Source organism: Enhydra lutris, unplaced genomic scaffold (assembly GCF_002288905.1).
Source record: "Enhydra lutris kenyoni isolate GAN:26980312 unplaced genomic scaffold, ASM228890v2 scaffoldscaffold28, whole genome shotgun sequence".
NCBI classification, from domain to species: domain Eukaryota; kingdom Metazoa; phylum Chordata; class Mammalia; order Carnivora; family Mustelidae; genus Enhydra; species Enhydra lutris.
Genome location: NW_019154112.1, coordinates 17,401,499 through 17,428,855, shown reverse-complemented (window position 1 = coordinate 17,428,855; position 27,357 = coordinate 17,401,499).

Genomic DNA, 27,357 nt, shown 5'->3' with positions numbered 1-27,357 from the left:
GCTTGTGTTCCCTCTCTCGCTGTATCTCTCTCTGTCAAATAAATAAAATCTTTAAAAACAAACAAATTTAAGATGCCTAATATGCCATCCTTTACCATTTTCTGTAAATTGCCTTACCTATTTTCAACTGATTAAATGAAAATAATTCTTTGCAGCCATTCTGAAAACCCAGGACGCTCCTTATCATATGCTTGATAACCTCAGTCACTGAAGTAAAAGAGGAGCTAAGTTGATTTTATTCAAGTTGGAGTTACAAGTCATGGAGAGTTCTAAGGTTCATGATACAGTCAGTTCACTAACGGAGTTTTCTCCCCATTGTTGAGTGGTGTCAGAATCAGCTGATTTGATGAGGAAGTGGCTTGTTGCACATCATGTTCAGTGTGAAAAATATAAATGATGTCACCCAAATAAATATGATCAACTGTGCTTCGTTTCCCTTTCACATCGCCACCTAGTCAGTCATCACCACAGACATGGCCTTCTTTCTCTTCTTTGCTGTCCTATGTTATCCAGAACGCCCACCCCAGCCCACATTTCAACTCTCTCCGTTGCTTCCTTGCTCCTGCTGGTAACTTGCTTTCTGCACTTTATGAATATCTATCCCCCACCCAAGCATGATGAAGTGAGCTCAAGAAACAATGTTACTATGTTTTTCCCTAACTTCTGCTGCGGCTGCTGCTTTTTTTTTTTTTTTTTTTTACGTAGGTTCCATGCCCAGTGTGGTGCTTGAACTCACAACTCCGAGATCAAGAGTCACATGTTCTACTGACTGAGCCAGTTAGGTGCCCCACTTCTCTATCTTCTTAGTAAGCAAATCTTAAGGAACATGGTTGCCAGTTGTTTAACAGTTTCAGACTTACCAAGGAGCAGAGTGGGAGAAATACTTTAAAAGGTAATTACATTCTTTGCTGAGGTTTTTGGCAGAGTTGACAGTATTGAGAAATAGTCAAATTCAATCTGTGAAGTAATTTTGAGAAAAAAATAGAAATTTTGATTACATATTGATTTTTCTTAGGATAAGGAGAATGAGATAGCTTCTTGTTTTGTTGATGAGATAATTTTCTTTTCCAGTCTGTTCATAGATAGGTTTCTATCTCTGATTGCTAGTCCAATTATCTCATAAATGGTTGAGTTAGAGAGATTTTCAGAGAAGTATACTTGAAAGTTATCAGAAATAATTTGGACAAGCTTCTCTTCATTTTCATCCTCAGACGATGGAAATAGTCCTAAGAATACTTCGAGCCATCACTAGATGTATATCATTGCTTGGGCAGAACATGTATAATTTGGTTGGGGAGTCTGAATTGCCCAGAAATATTTCACTGAACTTTTCAAGAGTCTCATTTCCCTCAAAACTGAGACCAAAGTTCGTGTCATACTACCTGTTTTAGTATCCATGCAATCCCAGAGAAAGGGGAGCGAAAGAACAGAACAGTAAGGAAAGTAAGATGAGACAACCAATACAAGGATGACTTACCAGGACAATCTTCCAGTTTTGCTTCTTCCAAGACCCCGACAAAGCAGACAAGCCATTCCTGTCTGCCCCAGAATCTGGATATATTTACAGCTCCATACATTTTTCTCTCTCCACATGAAGTTAACGGCCATTCATACTACTCATAACACTGCCTATAGGGAGAAATTTCCTTTCAAGAAATTTCATTTCAATGGAATGTCCTTCCATTCCCTGTAGGGTTGTAACATGGTAGGAATCCATTTTCTGCTAGCACTATTGTATAGTGAGAATTCATGTGTAAACTGGGCCTAAATTGTCTCTTCTTCCCTCACTTGGTCATAGGGGATCACCTATTCCTCTTCTGCCCCATGAGGCCCCAGCATGAGTTGAGGGAGGTCCATTAGTGCAGCAGTAGCAGGTGAGGCAAGAGTTTAAAAATACATGTATGTGTTTTACTCATGCCTTCCAAACATGTTCAGGATGGATCCCAGTGTTTCATTTCTATCATAAGTCTGCTGATACATTTACCCAAACTTACCACTCATTGTATCTGATAATATCATGATGGACAGTTCTGGTCGTGTAGTCAGTCCCCTGATGTCCCATGATCACACAGTTTCTACTAGAATCTAATAAAATATCCAAAACCAATTTAATACCACTTGGGACCACTGTTGTCATCCCCAATTCGTGGACCTCCTCAGCTGTATTGCTTTGGTCCATTTCAAAGCCTAGGTCTCCAGCCTTTCTGCCAAACAGTGAGTACATGAATCCTTCCAGCAAATTCCCCTTATTTAAGTTAAGCAGCTTGCTTTTGTTTCTTGCAACCAAAAAACCCTAATGCGTAAAAATTGTGTTCTGGTCAGGCAGGTTAGGTAGTTATGTAGTAGTTAGTGCCTTCATTCTGAATTATGTGTTTTTTGCATTAGCATAACTAGCATGATGACATTATTTATTGATCTCCTAGAGCAAAACATAAGAAACTGAGTTTCCCATTGTAACAAAGGGACAAAGTCACTTGGCTCTCACCTCTACAATAAAGCAAAGTAAAACACCACAACACTCTTTACATCTATTTTGATCCTAGACTTCCTTCTGTGGTCATTTCACTTCCAATTCACACAACATTCAATGTTATGCATTTAACCTAAGAGTGAAACCACATGTCCACTCCAGAAGCTCTGTTAATTTCACATGAGAGAATCAATTACAGGGATTTTTCATGTTTTAGTAAGAGTTATATTTTTCATGTCTACTTACATTAGTTTTGTATGTTAAAACTGAAAAAAATATCAATATCATTCTTAGGCTCCTTTTTCCTTAAAAACAACTTTCTGGCAACTAGTCATAGAGAGAGCCAGGTTGCTGGAAGACAGAAGTGAGAGGAACTCTCTTCATTGCATTCCTTTGGGCCTTTAAAACTTTTGCATTATGTGAACAGATATCAATTCAAAAAATACAAATGAAACAATCAGCTGTCAGAAAAGGAAGAAAATAATCCAATAAGCTGTATGTACATGTATTGATGTATCTTTATATGATGGAATAATAAATAGGCACTAAAAATCATATTTTTAGGCAACACTAAATGATATCATTTAGAGATGTATACTGGGTGGTAAAAATATAAATACAAATAAGGAAATTATTACCATACAAGTCATTAGGGCAATGAATTTCAGCAAGGAGGGAGAGGGTTCTGTTGGAAGAGTGTTTCTGCGGTGGCTGAGAAAGGTGATGGCTAGGACAGTGCTTACCTTACAACAACTCATTTATACAGTTTTCTGTATCTGTGTTATATGTAGCAATATAAAATTTTTTTAAGAAAACTATTTTTTAAAGGATTTTTTAACGGGATGGGAAACTGCTCACAGTATAAAATTCTGTGGGGAAAAAAGGCAGGCACACAATTCTGTGTACAGAACTGATTCCAGTTATGCATACATACATCAGATATTCATAGAAATAGATATTAAAATAAACATACCAAATGTGAATTGTATTTAGTTTTCTTATTATTTTAATAGCTGCCATATTTGCTTAAATGTACAATATAAGAATTTGTAAGATGATATTACGAAAGATGAGGCGATCAACCTAAGGTGTAGGGGAAGTATTCTGTTAATGCTTAACCCTCTTCAGTTCTTATAAAGGTAGGCACTTAATGAGAGAATCATAAAATTTTAGGGTTAGAAAAAAATCATGAGATCATCTTCTCACACAGGCATCTTTCACAGATGGAGAAACTAAAGAGCAGACTGGCTAACTGACTTGGCCAAGGTCCAGAATTGGTCTTGGACCTGGGACAGGGCCCAGTTCAGTGCATTCGGTGTAAAGTCCTCCCCCCTCTCTTACGCTGAGACATGCCTTCCATGGAAGGTGAACACAAAGCCTTGCTCTTTAAGGAATGTTTTCTTGCCCTTTCAAAACAGGAGTATTGTGAGAATTATCACTGAGCAATATCCCCAATGAGATATAAATTTGTAATACAATGACAGTCTCATACAGCAAACACTAAAGAGTACCAATGGAGAAATTTTATTTTTGAATGTTTTAAAGAAAGAAAGAACAACAACTCGCCCTTAGACTTCTAGAAGACCTGCTTGAATTCACTCATCTGACACAGTAATGGTAGCTTGTGACTGCAATATAAAGTCCATCATTACTGCTTTTATTGCTATAAAAAATGACACACTCTACAGGGCAGCTGCCGTCAATCAGGCTTGTTCTGACAGGCTGTTCCTGAGTGTTCCACCTCGTTCGCACTTTAGCTCCACTCCGGTGCCCTGTCGGCCCAAGCGATTTGCACAAACACCACGTGACCTCCACCACACCTCCCAGAGAGAAAGAAAAAAAAAATTAAAAAATAAAAGAAGAGACAAGTTACTCCTCCGAAGTTCTAGTTGCCCCCTAACCTGTTTCTGTCAGTCGCTCGTTTTTCACTTTTTAAATTGGTTTTCTAAACACTTCACGTTTGAGCTCCTTCGTGTGCACCGTTCAAACTTTCCTCCCCACGTTTTGCTTTCTGAAAGAGCATCTCTAACCTCCAACCTTCACTGAGTACCTGCTAGGTGCCAGACACCATCCGCAGGGCTAGGAATCCAGAAATAAATAAAAGTCTCTTCCCTCAAGAAGCTCTTTATCTAGTGAAGCGTCCAGACAAATAATCTGATGATGGCGTAAGACGTGGGTGGTTCTACATGAAAACCAGTGAACGCTCTGCTCATGGCATTTTTGTGCCAGGAATAACTGTCCGCTAATACTTATCACAAGTGTCTGGTTCTACATTTCTATCCCTCTCTGTAACATCTTAGATCCACTAGATGAAGCCAAGGGAGGCCCCACAGATGGCAACCCCCAGTTTTTGTCAAGCTTATATAGAGAATAAATAGCTTGTCTATCTGAATGTGCCAGACAAACACTATACTAAGCAAAAAACACTATGTAAACTCCTCAGATATAATTTCGAAGACTAAAGTAAAAAAAAATACTCACGTTTTATCTCTACCTTATCTTTCCGCAAAGTGGCCAGAGAACTAACTCCATGAAGAAGGAGACTATGGAAGGCACTGTAATAGACTATCCATCATCCATGTCTGTCCTTATAAACAGAATCTCAGTTTCACTGGGGGCAATGATGGGTACAGCCCACAGCACCTTGTGAGGTAATTACTATTCCAGACTCCTTTGCTGTTGAGCATACCAGGGCGGCAGGGTTCTGCCATTGAGAGTTCATGGAAATCTGCTAGGAGGCTTCTGAGGGTTTTTCAGTGCTTGTAAAAATGACAATAAGAAAAGAACTCCCTTTACTACTTCTTTCTGACTTGAAGTCAGATGAGATGTTTGGAGCTATGGCAACCATGGAGCAATGAGGTGATAAGAACAAAGACAAAAGCCAGCATGCTGAGGACACAGAGAAGAAAGAAACTGTATCCTTGGAAACATTTTAGGGGGGTTGGACTACGTCCGGACTGCCTGTCCTTGATTTCTTTTACATAAACATTACATGTCTCTGTGGTTTAAGCCTCTGAACTATTATGTTACTTGCTGCTGGGAGCATTCCTAATACAGATAAATGTCTAACTTGTTCATCTCTCTAACCTTAGTACCAACAACAGTGGCTGTCATATAGCAGGTGGTCAAAGTATACTTGTTGAAAGAAAAAGAATTAATGGACTGTAGATCAGATACTAAGCGTCCTACCTATATTTGTGGATGGTAAAGATTTTGTACTTATTTTATATTGAATTTTTATTTTGAGTATAATTTCTCTAAAAATAAAATGTGCAATGCAAATTTTGCTTGCCTTACATTGTTTTTTCCTTGTTAACAAAATCCCAGGTTTTTTTTTATCCTTCACATTATCGAAGGGAGAACAGACCTCTTCGGTCCCAGGAAAATCAATCTTGTTTGAGTGACTTATGCTTGGGCACAAGGAACAATTGGGGCCAATGGGGCTAATTCTGCTGGGGATTTTGGAGGAAGGCAAGTGGACCACAGAAGGAAATAATCCTCTTCTCAATTCTTTATGTGATGTCAGAATCTGCAGGAGCCATTTTGCCAAAATGAAGGAGGAAGCTTGAGGACTAAACCACCACATCAGGACTGGGAGCAGGGAGAAATGAAAAGAGCTTTGGTCCTTAATGACATAGTTGAACCCTTCCAGAAGCCAAGCTGTCTCCAGACTCCTTGCCATATGATGAAGGTACTGCTAAAGAAAAAGAAAAAGAAAAAAAAAAAAAAAAAAACCTTTGGAAAATGAAGGTTTTGCCTTTATTCAAATGGAACTTTTATTTTTTTTTAAAGATTTTATTTATTTATTTATTGGACAGATCACAAGTAGGCAGAGAGGCAGGCAGAGAGAGAGGGAAGCAGGCTCCCTGCTGAGCAGAGAGCCCGATGCGGGGCCCAATCCCAGGACCCCAAGACCACAACCCGAGCAGAAGGCAGAGGCCCAACCCACTGAGCCACCCAGGTGCCTCTCAAATGGAACTTTTAAAATTTATAATAAGGAATATGCATTAATGTGTTACTTATTTGAAGTAATAATAAGGGATTAGAAAAAATAGTAATATAGGATTAGTGGAAAATCTATTAAATACTAATAGTCTGTGTTCTTCTGTCCACATCATCTAGAAACTGGTCCTCTTCTTGCTTTAAGTTTGCAAAGAACCAGACCAGAGATACCCAGCAAACAAGTAGAAACTTCAGCGGAGTTCTGTCTTTTGTTTTGCCTTTTATTTCTTATCATATCATCTTATTATCTTTCTTCATTTCTTTTTAGCTTTTATTATTGAGATATAGTTGACATACAATATTATATTAGTTTTAGGAGCACAACATCGTGATTTGACAATTCTATACATTATTCAGTGCTCACCACAAGTAGAGTCGCTGTCACCATACAACATTATTACAAAAATATTGACTAAATTTCCTATGCTGTATTTTTCATCTCAGTGACTGGCTTATTTATTTATTTACTTACTTACTTACTTACTTAGTTATTTTTAAAGATTGTATTTTTTTAAGTAAACTCTACACCCAGTGTAGGGCTCAAACTCACAACCTCAAGATCAACAGCCTCTTGCCCTACTGACTGAGTTGGCCAGGCACCCCTCAGTGACTTACTTATTTCATAACTGAGAGTTTGTACCTCTTAATCCCCTTCACCTATTTTGCCCATCCCTCCACACCCCTCCTCTCTGGCAATCACCAGTTTCTTCTCTGTAATAATGGGTCCATTTTCTGCTGTTTTTGTTTGTTTTGTTTTTTAATTTCCACATATAAGTAAAATCATATGGTATTTGTCTCACTCTGCCTTATTTCATTTAGCGTAATAAACTCTAGGTCCATCCATGTCATTGCAAATGGCAAGATCTCATTCTTTTTTATGACTAATATTCCATTGTATATTATACCACATTATAGTGAAAATTTTACTTCTTCCTTTCCAATATGGATGCTTTTCATTTCTTTTTCTTATCTTATTGTGCAGCTAGGACTCCGCAATGAAAATGGTGAGAGTGGACACTGTCTTTCCTGCTCTTATAGGAGAAGCTTTCAGTTTTTCACCATTGAGTATGATGTTAGCTGTGGGTTTGTCTATATGGCCTTATTATGCTAAGGTATATTCCCTTTAACCTACTTTGTTGAGAGTTTTTATTATGAGCGAACGTTGAATTTTGTCAAAACTTTGCAGATTTTAACCATCCTTACATCCCTGGAATAAATCCACTTGACCATGTTGAATGGTCCCTTTAATATATTGTTTGATTTGGCTTGCTAATATGTTGAGGATTTTTGCATCTACGTTCATGAGAGATTTTGACCTGTAGTTTTCTTTTTTTGTAGTGTCTTTGTTTGGTTAGGGTATCCAGGTAATGCTGGCCTCATAGAATGAATTTGGAAGCTTTGTTTATATTTTTTGGAATAGTTTGATAAGAGTAAGTATTAACTCTTCTTTAAATGTTTGGTAGCATTCACCTGTGAAGCTATCTGGTCCTGAACTTTTGTTTGTTGGGAGTTTTTTGATTACCAATGCTGTTTTGTTAGTAGTCTATTCAGATTTTTTTTTTCTTCCTGATTCAGTTTGGGAAGATTGTTTCTAGGAATTTATCCAATTATTTTAGGTTGTCCGATTTGCTGGCACATATTTTTGTAGTAATCTCTTATAATCTTTTGTATTTCTGCGTGTCAGCTGTTACTTCTTTCTCATTTATGATTTTATTTATTTAGTCCTTAGGTTATTAGTGCAGCTAAAGATTGATTAATTTTATCTTTTCAAATTAATCAATCTTATCAAATTAATCAATTTTATCTTTTGATTTTACTGATCTTTTCTACTGTTCCTTTAGTCTCTATTTCATTTATTCCTACTCTGTCTTTATTACTTCCTTTTTTTCCTTTTTCCTAATAACTTTGGGCATTCTTTCTTCCCCTTTCTCTAGTTCCTTGAGGTGTACAGTTAGATTATTTATTTCAGATTTTCCTTTTTTTTTAAAGAGAGAGAATGAGCATGAGCAGAGAGGGAAGGAGCAAAAAGAGAGGAAGAGAGAAACTTAAGCAGGCCCCACACCCAGCGTGGAGCCTGATGCAGGCCTCAATCTCACGACCCTGAGATCATGACCTGAGCAGAAATCAAGAGTCAGACACTTAACTGAGCAACCCAAGCATCCCATTTGATGTAGAACTATATTGCTATAAACTTCCCTCTCAGAACCTCTTTTACTGTGTCCCCAAGATTTGGAACTATTGTGTTTTCATTTTCATTTGTCTCCATGTATTTTTTAATTTCCTCTTTGATTTCTTCATTGACTGTTTAGTAGCATGTTGTTTAGTCTCCACATGTTTATGTTTTCTCCATTTTTCTTTCTTATAATTAATTTCCAGGTTCATATCATTTTGATCAGAAAAGATGCTTGATTTGATTTCACTCTTCTTAAATTTACTGAGACTTGTTTTGTAGCATAACATGCTATTTGTCCCACAGAGTGTAACATGTGCCCGGGAAAAGAATGTGTACTTTGCTGTTTGGGGATGGAATGTTTTGTATATATCTGTTAAGTCCCTCTGGTCTAATATGTCCTTCAAAGACATTGTTTCCTTATCCAGAAAATTTTCTATGTGGATGACTTAACCATTGATATGAGTGTGGTGTTAAAGTCCCCTACTATCATTGTATTACTGTCCATTTCTCCCTTGTGTCCATTAATATATGTTTTATGTATTTAGGTGCTCCTATGGTGGGTACATAAAAATTTATAATTATCATATCCTCTTTTTGGACTATTCCTTTTATTAAACAATATCCTTTTATTAATTTTTGTTTTAAAGTCTATTTTGTTTGAGACAAGTATTGCTACTCCAGCTTTTTCACTTCCATTTGCATGGAATATTTTTTTTCATCCCTTCTCTTTCAGTCTACATGTGTTTTTAGGTCTGAAGTGAGGCATAGGCACATGTCAACAGCATATAGTTGGGTCTTGTTTTTTGTCCTTTCAGTCACCCTATGTCTCTTTTTTTTAAGGTTTTATTTATTTATTTGACACACACAGAGAAAGAGAGAGAGAGAGAGAGTACATGTAGGGGAAGCAGTAGGCAGAGGGACAAGCAAACTCCCCGCTGAGCAGGGAGCCTGACATAGGGACTGATCCCAGGGATCATTTCCTGAGCCAAAGTCAGTGGCTTAACTGACTGAGCCACCCAGGCACCCCACACTATGTCTTTTGATTGGAGCATTTAGACCATTACATTTAAAGTAATTATTTTTAAAAATATTTATTTATTCATTTTATATAATGAGAGAACACAAGAGGGAGGACAGAGGGAGGAGAGAGCATCCCAAGCAGACTCCACACTGAGCATGGAGCCTGATGTGGGACTCGATCTCACCACCCCAAAACCAGGAGTCGGATGTTGAACTGACTACACCACCCAGGTGCCTCACATTTAAAATAATTATCGATAGATACGTACTTATTGCCATATTGTTAACTGTTTTCTGATAGCTTTTACAGTTCTTCTCTTGTTCTATTTCCCTGTGATTCAGAAATTCCTTTAGTGTTATTTTGGGGTATCATTCTCTGTATTTTTTTGTGTGTCTATGATAGGTTTTTGGTTTGTGGTTACCACAAGTTTATATATATACCACAAGTTTATATATAACATCCTAAATATATAGCAGTCTATATGAAGCTGACGGTCACTTAAGTTGAAACACATTCTCAAAGTACTACATTTTTACTCCTCCTCCACATTTTCTAAAGATTTATTTATTTATGGTGGGGGAGTTAGGAGGGATAGAGGGGGAAGTAGAGAGTCTTAAGCTAACTCCATGAGTAGAACAGATCCTGATGCAGGGCTCGATCTCACAACCCTAAGATCACAATCTGAGCCGAAACCAAGAGTCAAACACATAAGGGACTACACCACCCAGACACCCCTACCCCTCATCCACATTTTAAGTACATAATGTCATACTTTACATCTTTTTATTTTGTGGGTCCCTTAACTGATTTTTAGATATAATTGATTTTACTATTTTTGTCTTTTAATCTTCATACTAGCTTTCTAAGTGACTGATCTACTACCTTTGTTGTGTGTTTGCTTTTACTTGTGAAATTTTTTCCATTCATATTGTTCTTACTTAAAGTTATGACCTTTGCTTTTCCACTTAAAGAAATCCCTTTAGCATTTCTTGTAAGATTGGTTTAGTGGTAAAAAAAAAAACCTTTGAACTTTTGTCTAGGAAATGGTCTCTCAATTTCAATTCTGAATGATCACTTTGCTGGGTATAGTGTTCTTGGTTGTCGGTTTTTCTTGTCAGTGCTTTGAATACATCACGCCACTCCCCTCTGGCCTGCAAAGTTTGTGCTGAAAAATCAGCTGATAGTCATAAGGGGTTTCTCTTGTGCCTAACAGTTGATTTTCTCCTGCTGCTCTTCAGATACTGTCTTTATTTTGAAATTTTTACTTTTTTTTTTAACTTTTACATTTTAATTATTATGTGTCTTGGTCTGGACCTCCTTAGGTTTCTTTTGTTTGTTTGTTTTGGGCTCTATGCACTACCTGGACCCAGATTCTATTTACTTCCCTGGGTTAGGGAACTTTTTAGCTATTATTTCTTCAAATAAGTTCTTCTCCCTTGTCTCTCTCTTTTCTTTCTGGAATCCCTTTAATGAGAATGTTAGTGCACTTGATTTTGTCCCAGATATCCTTTAATCTGTCCTTGTATTCTTAATTCTTTTTTCTTTTTGCTGTTCAGTTTGGTTGCTCTCCAGTACCCTGTCTTTCAGAGCACAGATCTGTTCTGCATCCTCTATTCTGCTGTTGATTCCCTCCAGTGTATTTTTTCATTTCAATTACTGTATTCTTCAGCCTCAGTGGTTCTTTTTTATATTTTCTATCTTGTTGTTGAACTTTTCACTGAGTTCATGTACCTTCTGTCAAGTTCAGTGAGTATCTTTATGACCATTGTTTAGAACTCTTTCTCAGGTAGAGTGCTTATCTTCATTTTGTTTAGTTCTTTTTCTGGAGTTTTGTCTTGTTCTTTCATTTGGGGCATATTCCTCTGTCTCCTCATTTTGATTGACTTTGTTTGTTTCTATGAATTAAATGGAAAAGCACTTCCTCCAGTCTCAAAGGAATGGCTTTGTGTAGGAATGTCCCTGAGTAGACTGCATGTGCCTGGTGGCTTTGGCTGGCTGGCTTGAGCTATGGCAGGCACAGGCTGGGGGCAAGGGAGTGGGGTGGGGGTGGGCATTAGGGAAGGGGGTCCACAGGGCATTCCATACAGAGAGGCCAGACAACTGAAGCCGAAGCAGGTGCAGGTTGGGGCAGATGTAAGGTGAGGTGGTGTTCTCAGGGTGTCCCAAGCAGAGGCCCGGCAGGATGGCTGGAGCTGAAACAGGTGCAGACTGGGTGTTCCAAAGAGGGAGCACCCTCACAAGACAGCTGGAGCTGAGGTGAGCATGGGCCAGAAGATCTCAGAATGCTCCACATGATGGGGAGGGACACAGCAGGATAGCTAGAGCTGGAGTGGGTAGATGTTAGGAGGTCCCAGGGCACTCTGTGCAGAGGGTGCCTTGATGAGTCATTTGGAACTGAAGCAGGTATAAGCCAGGTGTGTCTCAGGGTGCTCGGCACCTGTGTTGCCTTAGCCAGACAGCTGGAGTTCCAGAGGTACTATCCAGGGGTGTTCTGGTGTGTGCTGTGCTAGGGCCACCTAAGTGGTAGAGCTGGAGCTTGGACAGGTATGAGGGGACTACCCTGGGTTCCAGCTGGGGCCAGTATGGACTAGGAGCCCAGGACTCACTAAAGTGGCAGGCTGGCTAGGGTACCCAAACCCTGCTTCTGTCTATGCTATCAGGATGGAGGGGGACCATAAACAATGGTGCTCACCATTCCTTTGTCCCCCACCATCTGGTAGATCCACAAGGGCTGGTGAGAACTTTAAATTCTAGGTACCCTTTTAAACCATTTTTTTTTTCTGTGCCCCAAAGAAGATAAATCTGCTCCTGGTTCCTCAGTACTATCCATTCTCATTGTACTTAACATCATCTGGGGTGGGATTCCCATGGTTACCACGTCTCTGTCTCTCCTGTCATTGTCTATTTGGTCTCGCTATCCATTGTTGTGCAGAAGCTATTCAGTCAGCTCTCACTTCTTCAGGAAGAATTGCTCTCTATATAGGTGTTGATCTGGTGTGCCCATGGAGGAGGGGAGTTCAGGGTTTTCCTACATTACCATCTTGAACCCAAATTTTGTTTCTTCATATTGAAATGCCTTGTCTGCAAACTGTCACAGCAGTGAAAATGTCTCTTTATTTGTAGGCAAACCATTGAATCCTTAGTCTTGTCATTAGTCACTCAGCCTCCCTAGTGTTGTTGTGACTAGTTAAGTAAAAGACTTCTGGTGAATAACTGATATATATTATTTATTTTAATAGCATTCTTGAAAAGTATGAATAAATTCACAGAGACTCTATAAAATGTTGAAGGGTTTAAGCAACAAAGCAACATTTAAGTTGTGACATTTATAAAACATGGTATTTACTTGTTTCTTGATTTATTCATCCACATACACATGTTCTCTCTTGGTGCTAGAAAAGCAGAGAGATAGGAAGACATAAGAAAGATTAAAAACCCTCACAAACTAGGCAGAGACAAGAACGTGAATAAAACTGGAGCTAAAAAAAAAAAAAAAGAAGGCTCTGTGGAATGGAAGAAAGGAAGAAGGAAGGAAGAGAGCCCTCATTCATAATGTGTTATATGATTTAGATTTTTACTCAGGTAAGGTATTATAAAATCACAGGTTAACCACCTAAGTGTAATAATTTTCAAATAACTTAGAAGTATGGTCTGATTTATTCTAAAATGTGCTATCATTAACTTCAACTTTTATCTTTGGAGAATAAGTCATAAAATTACTGTGATTTTTTTCCCTACAGTAAATTTTTTTCCATTTATTCTTATTGATCCTATTGGAAATCTTGGTTTTTATTACCTTGTTTAAAATCTAAACCATCAATAAGATAGCAAAGCATATTTTAATGGCATTTAAACCTGTTGCAATCCTGAACAAGTAGAACACTGGCAATAAGACTTTAATCTGTCAGCTAGGCAATTTTCTAAACCTGTGACTAAATTCTCTGAATCCACCTATCCAAAAGGTCAGCAGAAGTAAAGGCTTCATTGCACAAGTTGATACCAGTACTATGTCATTTGCCATGAACGCTTGGTAAAATAAAGAATTCCATTGTTTCAACAGGTTGACCTAGTGACTTAGTCAGAAAGGTTTTCTTTGTACTAATTTAGATGAAGAGACAGAATAAAGTCAAATAACTGTTTTAAGGTAGAGACACTTCAAAGTAGTGCTTAAGGGCTCTAACATTTGATAGATCTGGGTTTGAGTCTTGGCTCTGCCAGCTGTGAGATCTTAGTTTAGCTTCTCTATGACTCAATTTCTCCTTTTGTAACCTGGTGATAATAATAACTCAAATGCAGCAGAGACTGCCGGCAATCTCTCAATACCCATTCTCCCCTCCTTCCTTAGCAGTAGAACCTTAATTTTTGGCAATACACATAAATATCTGGGGAAAAAAATCTCTTACAACTAGGTGTGGTCATTAGTCTAAATTCTGGGATACATGTGGAAACAGTATATGCTACTTCTGGAAAGTGTCTTTAAAGAAAAAGGGTGTGACCTCCTCACCCTTTCTTCTTCCTATAGCTGGCATATGGACATGATGGCAGGGGCTCCAACAGCCTGCTTTATCCATAAGGTAACCTTATGAATGGAAGCTATATATGCCAGAGGTATAAAACAGAGATTGAATCCCTGCCCCTATGTCATATCGGCCCTGGACTAACTATTTCTGGAATACTTGAGCAGAAAAGAGAAATAAACCATCTACTAAAGTCATTGTTTCAAGTTACATAATTCCATCTCCATCAACCTTAATCCTAGTTGATAATACTACCCCCAAGAAAGGTTTTAAGAATTAGGGGCACCTAGGTGGCTCAGTCTGTTAAGCATCTGCTTTCACCTCAGGCCATGATCTCGGGGTGCTAGGATCCAGCCCTGCATTGGGCTCCCTGCTCGGCGGGGAGTCTGCCTCTCCCTCTGCCCCTCCCCCCCCCAACTTGTGTGCTCTCTCTTTCTCTCTCTCTCTCAAATAAATATTTTTAAAAAGAAAGGCTTTAAGAATTAAATGAGCTACCTAGTAAGTGCACAATGAGTGATATCTATTATTATCATTATCATTATTATTATTATCAAATATAATATTATGGGCTAAACATTCAGGAGAACAAAATATATCTGTAAAAGCTTATCTTTTGGACCAGTGACATTAAGGAATTATAGACACACCTATCAAAGGATAAACTCTATCCGGGGAAGAACTTTTGATGTTATTAGAATAAATTACCTGCGATAAAGAAAGAGGTCAGATGGGCCTGAAATAACTCCTAATCTCCATGGTAACCATATGTTTTCCTATACCAACTCTTGTAGAATGTTCCCAGTCTGAAAGACCTTGAATTTTAATGAGAAACTTAAAATGGAAAATAAAGATATGTACATGTAGTATTCTGTAAAACCAAAACCTCTGACTGGTGATGGATCTCCTAATGATAACCTCCATTGTCAACAATAGCACTCCGTGAAAAAGAAACAATTTTGAAAAGAGAAATAAACTCTAAAAGCTCAAAACAAGGACCATTACTAGGAAATATATATATATATATATATATATATATATATATATATATATAATAAGTAATATAAATATACTGCATCAGAATTTGTCAAGAATCCTTTGAAATTACACAATATGTATCAGAGATACCAACGGAGAATTTGGAGATTCCAGAGCTGCCTCCCTCCACCCCTAATCAGAGACTATGTCCAAAATAATGTCATAAAAATGTTTCTATTTATGCAATACAACAGTTTTTCAAAGCATCTGTTGTTTTACCTCTTTCCCATGATTCTACTGCTGCCAGAGCACACCTTAGATGGTTATTTTCCTTTCCCTAATAATTGCAATACCAGTTCTGTTGATTTTATTTACCTTTCTGGTTACTTGTACCTAAACTCACAGCCAAGGTATTTTGAGGACCTGGCAGAAAAGGCAAAAATAAATTTTATAATTGCTGTGTATACAATTAGCATTTTAGGCGTCTCCATTGCCAAGAACTAGCAATGGCATCTAACAGTGGTAAAGGATAACGACCATTCTCCACCTCACCAAGATTCATACTTTTTTGAGATTGAGACAAAATAAGAGGATGGGAAGTGATATAGGTATCAGCATCAAAATTTTACAAGTAAACAAATGTGATGCTCAGAGATGCTGATTAACTTGATCAAGGTCACACAGCTTGTTTGTAAGCAACCAAACCAAGATTTGATTTTAGATACTTTTTAAGCATTTTATTTATTTATTTGACAGAGAGTGAGAGATAGAAAACACAAGCAGGGGGAACGGCAAGCAGAGGGAGAAGCAGGATCCTTGCTAAGCAGGGTGCCTGATGCGGGATTTGATCCCAGCTCCCGGAGATCATGATCTGAGACGAAGGCAGATGCTTAACCAACTGCACCACCAGGCACCCCCGTGATTTTAGATATTTTTAACTCTATTTTTAACTCTAGGACTGTTTTCAGCAAGCCATTCAGCCTCCACCATGTACTAACAACAGCGAGGATAAAAGCAGGATTTTGCCTTTAATACTTGGAATATTAATGCAATAATCATGAAGGTACTAGGGAAGTTGCAGAAAAGATTTTTTTTTTTAAGTGACTCAACATTGAGAAATACTAAGAGATTTCAGATCAAAGAAAAGTTACTTTTTTTTTAACAGACTCTCTCTTTTTTTTTTTAAGACTTTTATTTATTTATTTGACAGAGAGAGATCACAAGTAGGCAGAGAGGCAGGCAGAGAGAGAGGAAGGGAAGCAGGCTCCCTGCTGAGCAGAGAGCCAGATGCGGGGCTCGATCCCAGGACCCTAAGATCATGACCCAAGCCAAAGGCAGAGGCTTTAACCCACTGAGCCACCCAGGCACCCCAAAGAAAAGGTACTCTTGAGGCCCAGTATGTTTTCAAATTCAGTATCTTTCAAATTTTGGGAAGGAAAAAGAGTATTTATACCATATATTCTAACACATTTCCAGTAGAAGCTAGATACCACCTCATTATCAAACACACTAATATTTCTGTGGTAAAGCATATGAATATTCACACTAAGTGAGGTAATAAAAGCTATAAAATTCACATGTCGGTTCAGAAGTTTTCATTGCTCAATGAGTTCAGTTCAGGTCAGGTTTTGAGTTCCTAAAATACTTCCTCTTTTCATAACTTTTTGGATTTCCTAATTACAGGTAAGGGACATGGACTTATACTATGTCCTATCTCACCAGATGAGGGAAGTACTCATGATAAACTGATTATCAGAACTGACTTTCCACTAACAGAGTGAAAACACCACATTTGCCAAGTTTGTCCCATAGAGTTCGCACAAGCTTGTTTCCTGTTTTGTGACTCAATTACAGTCCATTATATGACTCAATTGAATTTAAAAGTAGGCCATGAAAATGAAATACAGGTCAGTCTACTAAATCCAGGTAAGCTATTAAGTAATTCATGTGTGACTGTTCTAATTCAATACTAAAACTATACTTCCAAGTTTTACACTTAACTTGAAAATAAATAATGGAGAAAATTAAGAAGTACTATTACTAGATTATTAGTCCCTAAAATTCAATCATTAATGTACCATTAAGGTCCATCCTGTTTAGAGTAAAGACACTTGTTACCATCCTTTACTTTGACAAATGGATTTGAAATAAACATTCAGCACATTACAGTTCAGCAAACAAGGCGCCTGGCTGGCTCAGTGGGTAGCGCCTGCTACTCTTGATCTGGGGATTGTAAATTCAAGCCCCACATTGGGTGTAAAGATTACTTACAATTAAAATCTCAAAAAAGTAAAAATAAGAAGTGTTGATTAGGGGCACCTGGGTGACTCAGTGGGTTAAGCCTCTGCCTTCGGCTCAGGTCATGGTCTCAGGGTCCTGGGATCGAGCCCACATTGGGCTCTCTGCTCAGCAAGAGGCCTGCTTCCCGCTCCTCCTCTGTCTGCTTCTCTGCCTACTTGTGATCTCTCTCTCTCTGTCAAATAAATAAATAAAATCTTTTTTATAAAGTGTTGATTAAAAAAACTAAATAAATACAAATAAAATAAAATTCAGCAGTCATTTCTATCCTGTAACTGTGCAAACCTATGGAGTGATTTAATTTATTATCTATCATTTGTTGAGGGGCCTCTATATCTGGATCCAGTATATTCTAAAACTATGGATAAATTCGCAACTAAGCATACAGTCCCCAAAAACATTAACCACTAACTATCTTACATCGTTATACTCTGGTATTGCATTGATATTTTTCTCTCTTGTTCTGTGTCTCTTTTTATCTTCAGTCTTCCTTGACTCCACAACTGAGACTATTTTTCTATTAGATGTTTGTATAATTCCTATTCTCAAAAGTTGAAATACGTTGGCCTTGATCTTCAGATTTATCAGGAGATTTATCATAATATGGCAAAGAATTAGGAAAATTAGTAAAACACTGAAAATAAACATAGACATCTAAAAATGATTTTGGCATAATTGTTTCCCTTAATAAATTTATGGCCTGTGAGTATGGCATCATTGTGACAATGGCTACTACGCTTTTCGATTTTTTTGCCTTGTAAACAGATAGTAAAGAGACCACATAATTAGACCATGCACTGTAGGGAATATGCTGCATGGACAATCCATTTTAAAACTGAGTAAGAGGGGCGCCTGGGTCTCTCAGTCGGCTAAACGTCTGCCTTCCGCTCAGGTCACAATCCCGGGGTCCTGGGATGGAGTCCACGGGCGGGCTCCTTGCTCAGTGGGGAACCTGCTTCTCCCTCTGCCTGCTGTTCCCCCCAGCTTGTGCTCTCTCTCTGACAAATAAATAAAATCTTTTAAAAAATAATAATAACATCTATTTCTGAGGGTTGTTTAAAAAAAACTGGATAAGAATAAATAAATAAATAAGCAAGCAAGAACAGAAAGAAAAAAAAAGGGAAAGTAACTTTTCAATTACTGCCTAGAAGGTAATTTCTGGCTTGTCATATCCTAACATAAAATAAATCATTTTTTTTATCAGCCCTCAATTCAATTTTTCCCCCAATTTAATGAGCAGACGCTCACGTGGCATCAGGAAGAGGCAGCCACCCTCCTGTGTAGAAATGCACAAAAGTAGCTAATTACATCAAAAACAGAAAGGGCATAAACACCACCACCCCCATAAAAAGGGCAAATGACAGATGGCTAAATGTGATGACTAAGTTCTACAAATATTGCCATTAATCACATTCACCACCAAAATCATTTCTTTCCTAAGGGAACATCATTTGGAATCAAATAGTACATATTTTAGAAAGAGCCCCTTGACCTGTATAAATTGAAAAATAAGCAGACATGCCTGCCCTTTCACTGCCTCCCCTGCAGTAACTCATTAACAATTTCAATTATGTTCATTCACTTTCTGGCTCCAAGCCCTTTCTTGCTTTTTCCAGTATCCGTACACAGAACAAATTCCAAGTAACCTTCACCAAATATGAAACTCTAAAATTTAAGTGAGGAGTACTTAGAGACAGCCAACCGGAATCTCATAATAAAATGTATTAATCCGATTCTCTAATTATTTAGATAAACTAAGTGGTTGCTAAAGAGTACTGATTTGTCAAGGACGCACACTCCATGAGTGGAAGAGCCCAGACTAGAACTCAAGTCCCTCCACTGCTTCTCCAGGGCTCTTTCCACAGGCTCCTGCTGATCCTGTTTCCTATTGAATTACAACATGTAGGTAAAACCTTTTGTTAAAGAGGCAGCTCTGGGGACACCTGGGTGGCTCAGTGGGTTAAAGCCTCTGCCTTCGGCTCAGGTCATCATCCCAGGGGTCTGGGATCGAGCCCCTCATTGAATCCCGCATAGAGCCCCGCATCGGGCTCACTGCTCAGCAGGGAGCCTGCTTCCCTCTCTCTCTCTCTCTCTCTCTGCCTGCCTCTCTGCCTACTTGTGATCTCTGTCAAATAAATAAATAAATAAAATCTTTTAAAAAAAAAAAAAAGAGAGGCAGCTCTGTCTTTGTCTTCCATGCCGGGCTCTTCAGTTTCTTCATCACAATTCTACATTTATGTTTTCTTTTTATTTTATGGGGTTTTATATCACATTTTCTCCAAAGCATTTCAAGAGCTATACTGTAACCTCCTTATACTCTCTCTCTCTCTCTGACAAATAAATAAATAAATAATCTTTTTTAAAAAGAGAGAAATTATACAAATTCATGTGAAAAGATATATTTGTCTTCTCCTGGTATTGAATCAGAGGAAGAATTATATATAAATGCCAAAATAACAGATGTTGAATATTATGATGGACAAAATTCTCCATTGCCGTTGTTACAGGTACCACAGAAGCACTTTTCATATTAGCATTTCTTAAAGTGGGAAAAAATCAAGAGAGCAAAATTCATTTGTGAATGTAATCATCTCAGAGAAACTAAATTAGTGGAATTCAACATTTCACAATGCTTGTCCTAACTCGATTCAAGGACTTGGTTTGGAAAAACTAGAGCAGCTTTTCTGATAGTATGATCTGAAGATCCTCTGAATCAGACTATTCAAGGTTCTTTTTCAAACATGCAGATTTCTGACCCACACGCTAACATTACAGAATCTCTGACTCTGGAATTCAGGAATCTCAATTGTAAGTAAGTTTTACTGGTGAATTGTAGTGTTTCCTCAGGATCAAACCCCACTCTTCTCCTTGTGGCTTTGTGATGCTCCAGCTAACTCTTTGTAACCAAATTTGCCACCTGGCTAGCTTTTAGGTTCTGCAGATAGGGGGCACTAGAGGGAGAATGGAAACTGGGTGGAGGAGATGGACCGTGCTCCTAGTTTGTTTACTGTTCCAGCCGGGGTTACCTGGCTGCAGCCTCCACCCCCAATAGTTCTCATTGTTTCCAGTAGCAGTTGGTTCCATTTTCCACTTTATTTCCATCTCACGGAACCAGGCCGGTGGTGCTCCTTGTGAGAACCAGCTATCTTCTGAAGTCTGAGTTCCAGCTCCACAGTGCTCTCAGCTCTGAGTTCCTGAGGCACCAGCACCATCCAAGCATCTTCCTCACCTCAGAAGTCTGGATTCCTCCTCCAAGCTGCTAAGTCCTAGCAACCCAACCTTTTCTCCTTGCTCCCCCAGGCCTAGTGGGGGCAACAGCTTCCTGCAATTACTGTGTAGGGTTTGTTCCTTTTCAAACTTTCAGTCCTCCAATATCTATATAACCAATTCCTTATATAAATTTTCTAAACAACCGGTAGGCTTTGTTTTTCCTGAGTTGGACCCTGACTGATACAAATATTAAAATTGGAGTTCTACCCTAGACCCAGCAATTGCACTACTTAGGTATTTATCCAAAGAATACAAAGATACTGATCCGAAAGGACACATGCACCTCAGTGTTTACAGCAGCAGCATCAACAATAGTCAAATTATGGAAAGGGTCCGAATGACCATCAACTCATGACTGGATAAAGAAAATATGGTGTGCATGTGTGTGTGCATGTGCGCACGTGTGGATATGTATACATTAGAATATTACTTGGCGATCAAAAAGAATGAAATCTTGCCATTTACAATGATGTGGATGGAGCTAAAGTGTATCATGCTAAGCAAAATAGAGAAAGATAAATACCATACAATTTCACTGATTTGTGGAATTTAAAAAACAAAACAGATGAACATAGGGGAAAGGGGAAAAAAAGAGGGAGGCAAACCATAAGAGACTCTTAAGGATAGAGAACAAACTGACAGTTGTTGGAGGAGAGGTGGGCAGGAGATGGGCTGGACAGGTGATGGGCATTAAGAAGGGTACCTGCTGGGATGAGCACTAGGTGTTGTATGTAAGTGATGAATCACTAAATTTTACTCCTAAAACCAATGTTACACTATATGTTAATTAACTCAAATTTAAATAAAAACTTGAAACCCCCCCCCCAAAAAAATTGAGTTCTAGTCACTTGAAGGATTAAGGAGGTAATAACATATCTCTTAGCCAAGAGATCTCCCACTTAACAATTGTTTAAACTCCTATTTTGGTAGCAGTAAATAAAAAACTGGTACCGAGAGCCACAACTAACATATTATTGCTTTAAGAAATTTCCAGAAGCTTTGGGTTCCAGATGAGCACATAAGTTGAAACTCTGTTATTAAAAATGAAAATGTCTCACATAATCTTTCCCAGATTCAGAGCTAATTCAGTTTTTATATAGGAGTAGCACACTTATGAGCCTGGGAGCAGAACAAAAATTTTTATCAAAAAAAGGTTTTTATTCCACCTAAGGGCTTTCATAGGAAGCATTACTTGCATTATCTGCAAGACAAACACCAAACCTTGGCCTTATACGTAAAGCCACCCATGAAGTTATGCCTACAAAATTCTTCAAACTCATTTCAATCATCTTTATTAGGGTGCTGCTTCCTCCTGAGCTAGTTGTTCCCTGACACACCTTATGTATGGATTTCTGCCTCCCTATGTTGGCTCAGGCAGTTTTCTCTGCCTGGGAGTCCTCCCTGAATGTATAAATATCTAGAGCAGTGTACATAATTGGAACTCAACCCACTTTGGAAATGGCTTTCATTGCCTTCTTTCCACTTTCAAACTTCCTCAGGATTATTCTGTTTAGAACTGCGATGGCTGTTACATTTCATACACAACAAAGATTATCTTTTGAGTTGCTTGTAAACATGTATCATCTACACACTCTTCAAGAACAAGCCATATGTCATATACCATGTATCCTTATGATGCCTCAAAGACATGGCATCGAATAGTGACTGATAACATTTGTTGGTGAATAAATGACCTGTGAAGAGTCATCTACATTTTTTAGGAGTCAACCATTTCTCCTGTACTATATTTGAGGTATCTCAAATTCTTTTAGAAACGTAGAAGATATAAACAATATCCAATATGCCTTGTACTATGTCCACAGTGCTATAAAATAATTGTTTTCATTTATCTAAATCTGCATAACACTTTCCACACATTAACTGTTTAAATTTGGGTGCCGGTTCTGTGGAACTATTTCTTGTTTTAAATCAAGGAAACTAAGGCTCTGAGAACATAAGTGACCTTGTGCAAGGTCACGAAACGAGACAGTGATATTCTTGGAATTTGACAAGGGCTCTTCTCACGCACATTACCCGGTCTCCTGGGAAGCTGGTGCTTAGACAGTGATGATGACAGTGATGAGCTCACCTGACGGATTGCTCCTCTTCCTCTGCAGAGACTCGCTTCAACACCAGGAACAACTTGAAAGGAATGACTCACAGTTCCCAGCAGCAATGCCAGTTCATGTGCTAGGATTCTGACCACAAGTGTAATGATCAGGCCAGGGAGTCAGATTTCTGCTGGACTTAGAAAAGCATCTATGTTTATGAAAGGAACACAATGGGCTGGTGACAGTACTGTGGCTCTTGGAGGATCCCCATCCACCTCTTCACCCCAGCCAGGAGCATGGCTCTGGAAGGACATAGGCGGTCAGCAGAGAGGTAAGTGTGGCTTCCCATGTCCTCCCCCTTCCCATTTTCAACTAGATGGTTGCTGGGTAACCCAAGCCTCTGCACTGTTTCACAAAGTCTAGTGAGCCACTAAAATTCTTACTGGTCCACAAAATTTCAAACACACTAGCAACATAAAGGGACAGAGTACAGACAGTACACACGGAGTATGTTTTCCTCTCTTGTTGAGCTCTCTGAAAAATAAGGTTAATATACACATTTGGTGGCACTCTTAACAGAGTAAAGAACGTGTTTTGGTTTTTTTTTTAAGATTTTATTTATTTGTTTGACAGACAGAGATCACAAGTAGACAGAGAGGCAGACAGAGAGAGGAGGAAGCAGGCTCCCTGCTGAGAAGAGACCCCATGCGGGGCTCAATCCCAGGACCCTGAGATCATGACCTGAGCCAAAGGCAGAGGCTTTAACCCACTGAGCCAACCAGGCGCCCCAACATGTTTTATTTTTTTTAAAAAGGTGTTAATAACATTACAGAACTTTCAGATAATTTCATAAGATACCCACCCAGGTTTCCTGGAGTCTCAAAGAAATATTATCATCAGTATCTACTTTTCTTCTATAGAATATTTGATACATAAGATGGTCTGACTGCAAGGCAAAGATTAGATTAGAGCAAATATCAAACTGGGCAAAACTTAATTCCAACGTCATCATCAGTTCAAGTAGGCGATGTCTGTCTAAAACTTGTCATTGTCGGTTCTCACCCCGCCCCTCCTGCCTCTTTTCCCAACCTCCCGGTCTTCCCCTTCTACCTTCCTCCCTTCTAATTCTCCCCCTACTTCTCTCATTTTCTGGAGTAGAGACTTAACCTTGAAGAAATCGCTTTTTTTCCTCTCAAGGCTGATCTAACTAAGCAGCCTGCCCTGTTTGCAGAAAATAAGAGTTAGAAAACTAAGTTTTGTGACCCAAGAGTGGAGGATCAAGTTTTGAATGCTACTGCATGGCCCATTCGCCCTGGGATCATGCCTTCGGCAGAGAACTAGGTCCGGTTTTTCTGAGTACTCTTTCATCGACATCCACGTTTTACCATATCCTATACTGGTAAAATACGTGCTTCAGGAGAGTTGGCAGGAACTATCAGAGGGCTCAAAATTATAAATTAAGTGTAAAAATATGTTTGCAGTCACCAACAAGTTAGTATTTCCACTCTAGAGAAATATTATATTTTGCCATTATAAATAATTATGTGCTTTGGCTTTTCACCATTATTTAGATGCTTTTATGGGATTATGAGCAATATTTCATTTTCTGACAAAGAGAAAATTAGAATCATGAAGATTAACTGTTGCTGGAGATTGGGCAAAGATAATAACAGTGTAATTCCTGAAAATGAGCGGATAGAAAATCAATCCAAACAAACTGGCAGAAGGAAGTCAAATTGGAACCATGCAAAATGATGTTAACGAGGAAGAACAATCATTAAGATAGCCATGAGGTTAATTTACTTAACACTCTTTTTCATCCACCGGAGTCAGCAGATTATCCCAAGGTGAAGAAAAGATACAGGTGTAACCTTGTAAGAGGAGAGCTGTGGGACACAGCTACAGACAAAGCCAGCCTGAGAAAAAGGGCACAACAGCTAAATACTGAATTTATATGGTGTTACTGGAAGGCAGCCAGGAAAGGATTGCCCTGACTTTTATTACCAAGTCTATAGTCTAAATGGATGGCCCAAGAAGATCCTACAGGTTACCCTGAATACCTAAGGCACCCAAACACAAGATTACTTCATAGGGGCACTTGGGCTGGTCACTGCACAACTCCAAGAGGCACCATTCACATAGGTTACAGTGTGAAAGGAGACCCCTGAATCTGTGAGATGCAGAGTTCCTTCTGTGATAACCTGTTGGAGTAATATAGAATAAGAGAAAAAAGTAGGATATAAAATCAAACATAAAATATGATTACAGGGGCACCTGGTGGGCTCAGTTGATGGAGAGTGTGACTCTTGATGTCAGGGCTGTGAGTTCAATGAGTGTAGATATTACTTAAAAGTAAAGTATGATAATGATCTTCTTTTTTCAAATAAAACATATACATAGAAAAACGACCAGAAGCTATATCAAAATAAAATTTCTGGAAGTATGCATGAATTCACTTTTTCTTATTCTTAATTCTCTGTATTTTTCCATTGACTAAATTAGCAGCTTTTCATTTTTTTATTTTTTTTAAATATTTTATTTATTTATTTGATGGAGAGAGAGAGAGTACAAGCGGAGGGAGTGGCAGGCAGAGGGAGAAGCAGATTCCCCGCCTGGGACTCTATCCCACGACCCTGGGATCATGACCTGAGCCGAGGCAGAAAGTTAACTGTCTGAGCCACCCACGTGCCCCAATTAGCAGCTTTTTAATCAATTAACAACATTTAATTAATTAGGAGCTTAAAACATCCAAATTGATACTATTTATAGCTTCAGTGTTAGAAAGTGTCAGAGATGTAAGGATTAGACGTCCACACAGATGTAAAATCCTGTAGAAAAACTGGACACTATTTTTCTACATGCGTTTACATTTTAACTAGTTTTGCATTTTACACTATTCAATAAAATTTAAGGATTAGCTTTGCTTTTGAAAGCTTTGATTTTATTACAAATACTAAAGAGCTGGAATGCTGTACATCCAAAAATGAAAGGTTTCAAATACAGTTTCCTCAGTTCCAGTGTTCTCCCAATGCTGCTTACCTCTTGAGTTGGCTTCAGTTCAAACCTCAGACCTCCCCCAGCAACTGGGACCACATGATTCCTGATTCATGGCCAATGAAAAGAAAGACTGTCAATCCCTAAACCAATGACAGCCAAGAGGAGGGGACTGGCTCCGATTAATTAGGATTTACCCTGGACCCGGGACAGTTAATATTACTGTTACACAGAGGGGAATGGGTAGAATCAAGAACAAATACAAGTTTTGTGAGGAACTCTTGGAGTTCTCTTTTAGTAAAACAATTTAAAAATACAAATTCATTATGAAAATGAACATTTATTTAGAATAAAAAAATGAATTGTAAATTTTTTAAACACAGGATGCCGTGGACATCACCAAATCTAAAAACAAGAATGTAATTTTTTCATTAACTTCCAGACACATTTCCATTACATGTTTTCTACAATTTTTTCACCACAAATTGTTTGCCTCTTCCTATGACAAGTATATAATAGTTCATAAAGAAATAATAAAGATAGAATTCAATCTTTCCTCTAGCATATATAATTTGAAATTCTTTTCATATTGATAATTTCAGTAACTTTCTTTTAGCATCACAATTAGTTATCTGTGATGTTCTACAAATTTTCAGGAATGTTATCAAATTTGGGTAGGCTTCTATCAAATTATTTTTTTCATATATGGCAATAAAATTTGGAGGAATCTTTCACAGTCCAGCTTCTGGATCTGACCTCTCAAATTTTAAATATCCTCCATTACCCACACACTACCAGCACCAGGCACTATAGGACTTTCTCATGGTTCCATACATACATCTTATGCCTCGGTTGGTACAGCACAATGGGTGATTTCTGGAAACCATTTTACACCAAGGCAGCTAACTATTCATGGGAGTAATTGCAAACCAGGTAAATATGTATGCCATTAAACCCCCCCAAAAATATTCTATACTCACCATTCACTAAATACCCTCGATTGGATCTCAGAAATGCCCTAGGCTACTGTGCATCCCCCCAACTGAAGGGAAAGTGTGATGGAGGGGAAGTTGGAGAGTGAATCAAAAATCAGTCCTGACCAATGAGAGTTAATGTGACCATGTTAAATCAGTATTCAGGTCCAATAACAATGCAATCTGTCTGAGAAGTGATCAAAAATATTGCCTAGAAAAAAAATAATGCACATTTTTTTTTTGTTGTAACAATTAACTTACATGTGCTTCTTAGTTAACTAGTTAATAATTGGTTAATGTATCCCATTCCTGATGTGGTTCCACATCCAATGGCATGATGGAGGGGGAGATAGACATAGAAATATATCACCAGCCCTTGACTTTGAAGAACTAGTGACCGGACAGGGGCATCAAAATTTATAGGGCATTCATTTTCTGCTTTAAAATACTTGGTAGATTAAAAATAAACAATAAATTAAATATATGTTGGCATTATGAACATTGTAGTTTTATATTGTACACATTAATTACATGAAAAAAATAAAGGCTACTACACAACTATTTGAAAATGAGTTTTATTGGAGATTCACACTGATGCTGTGGAAGGAACAG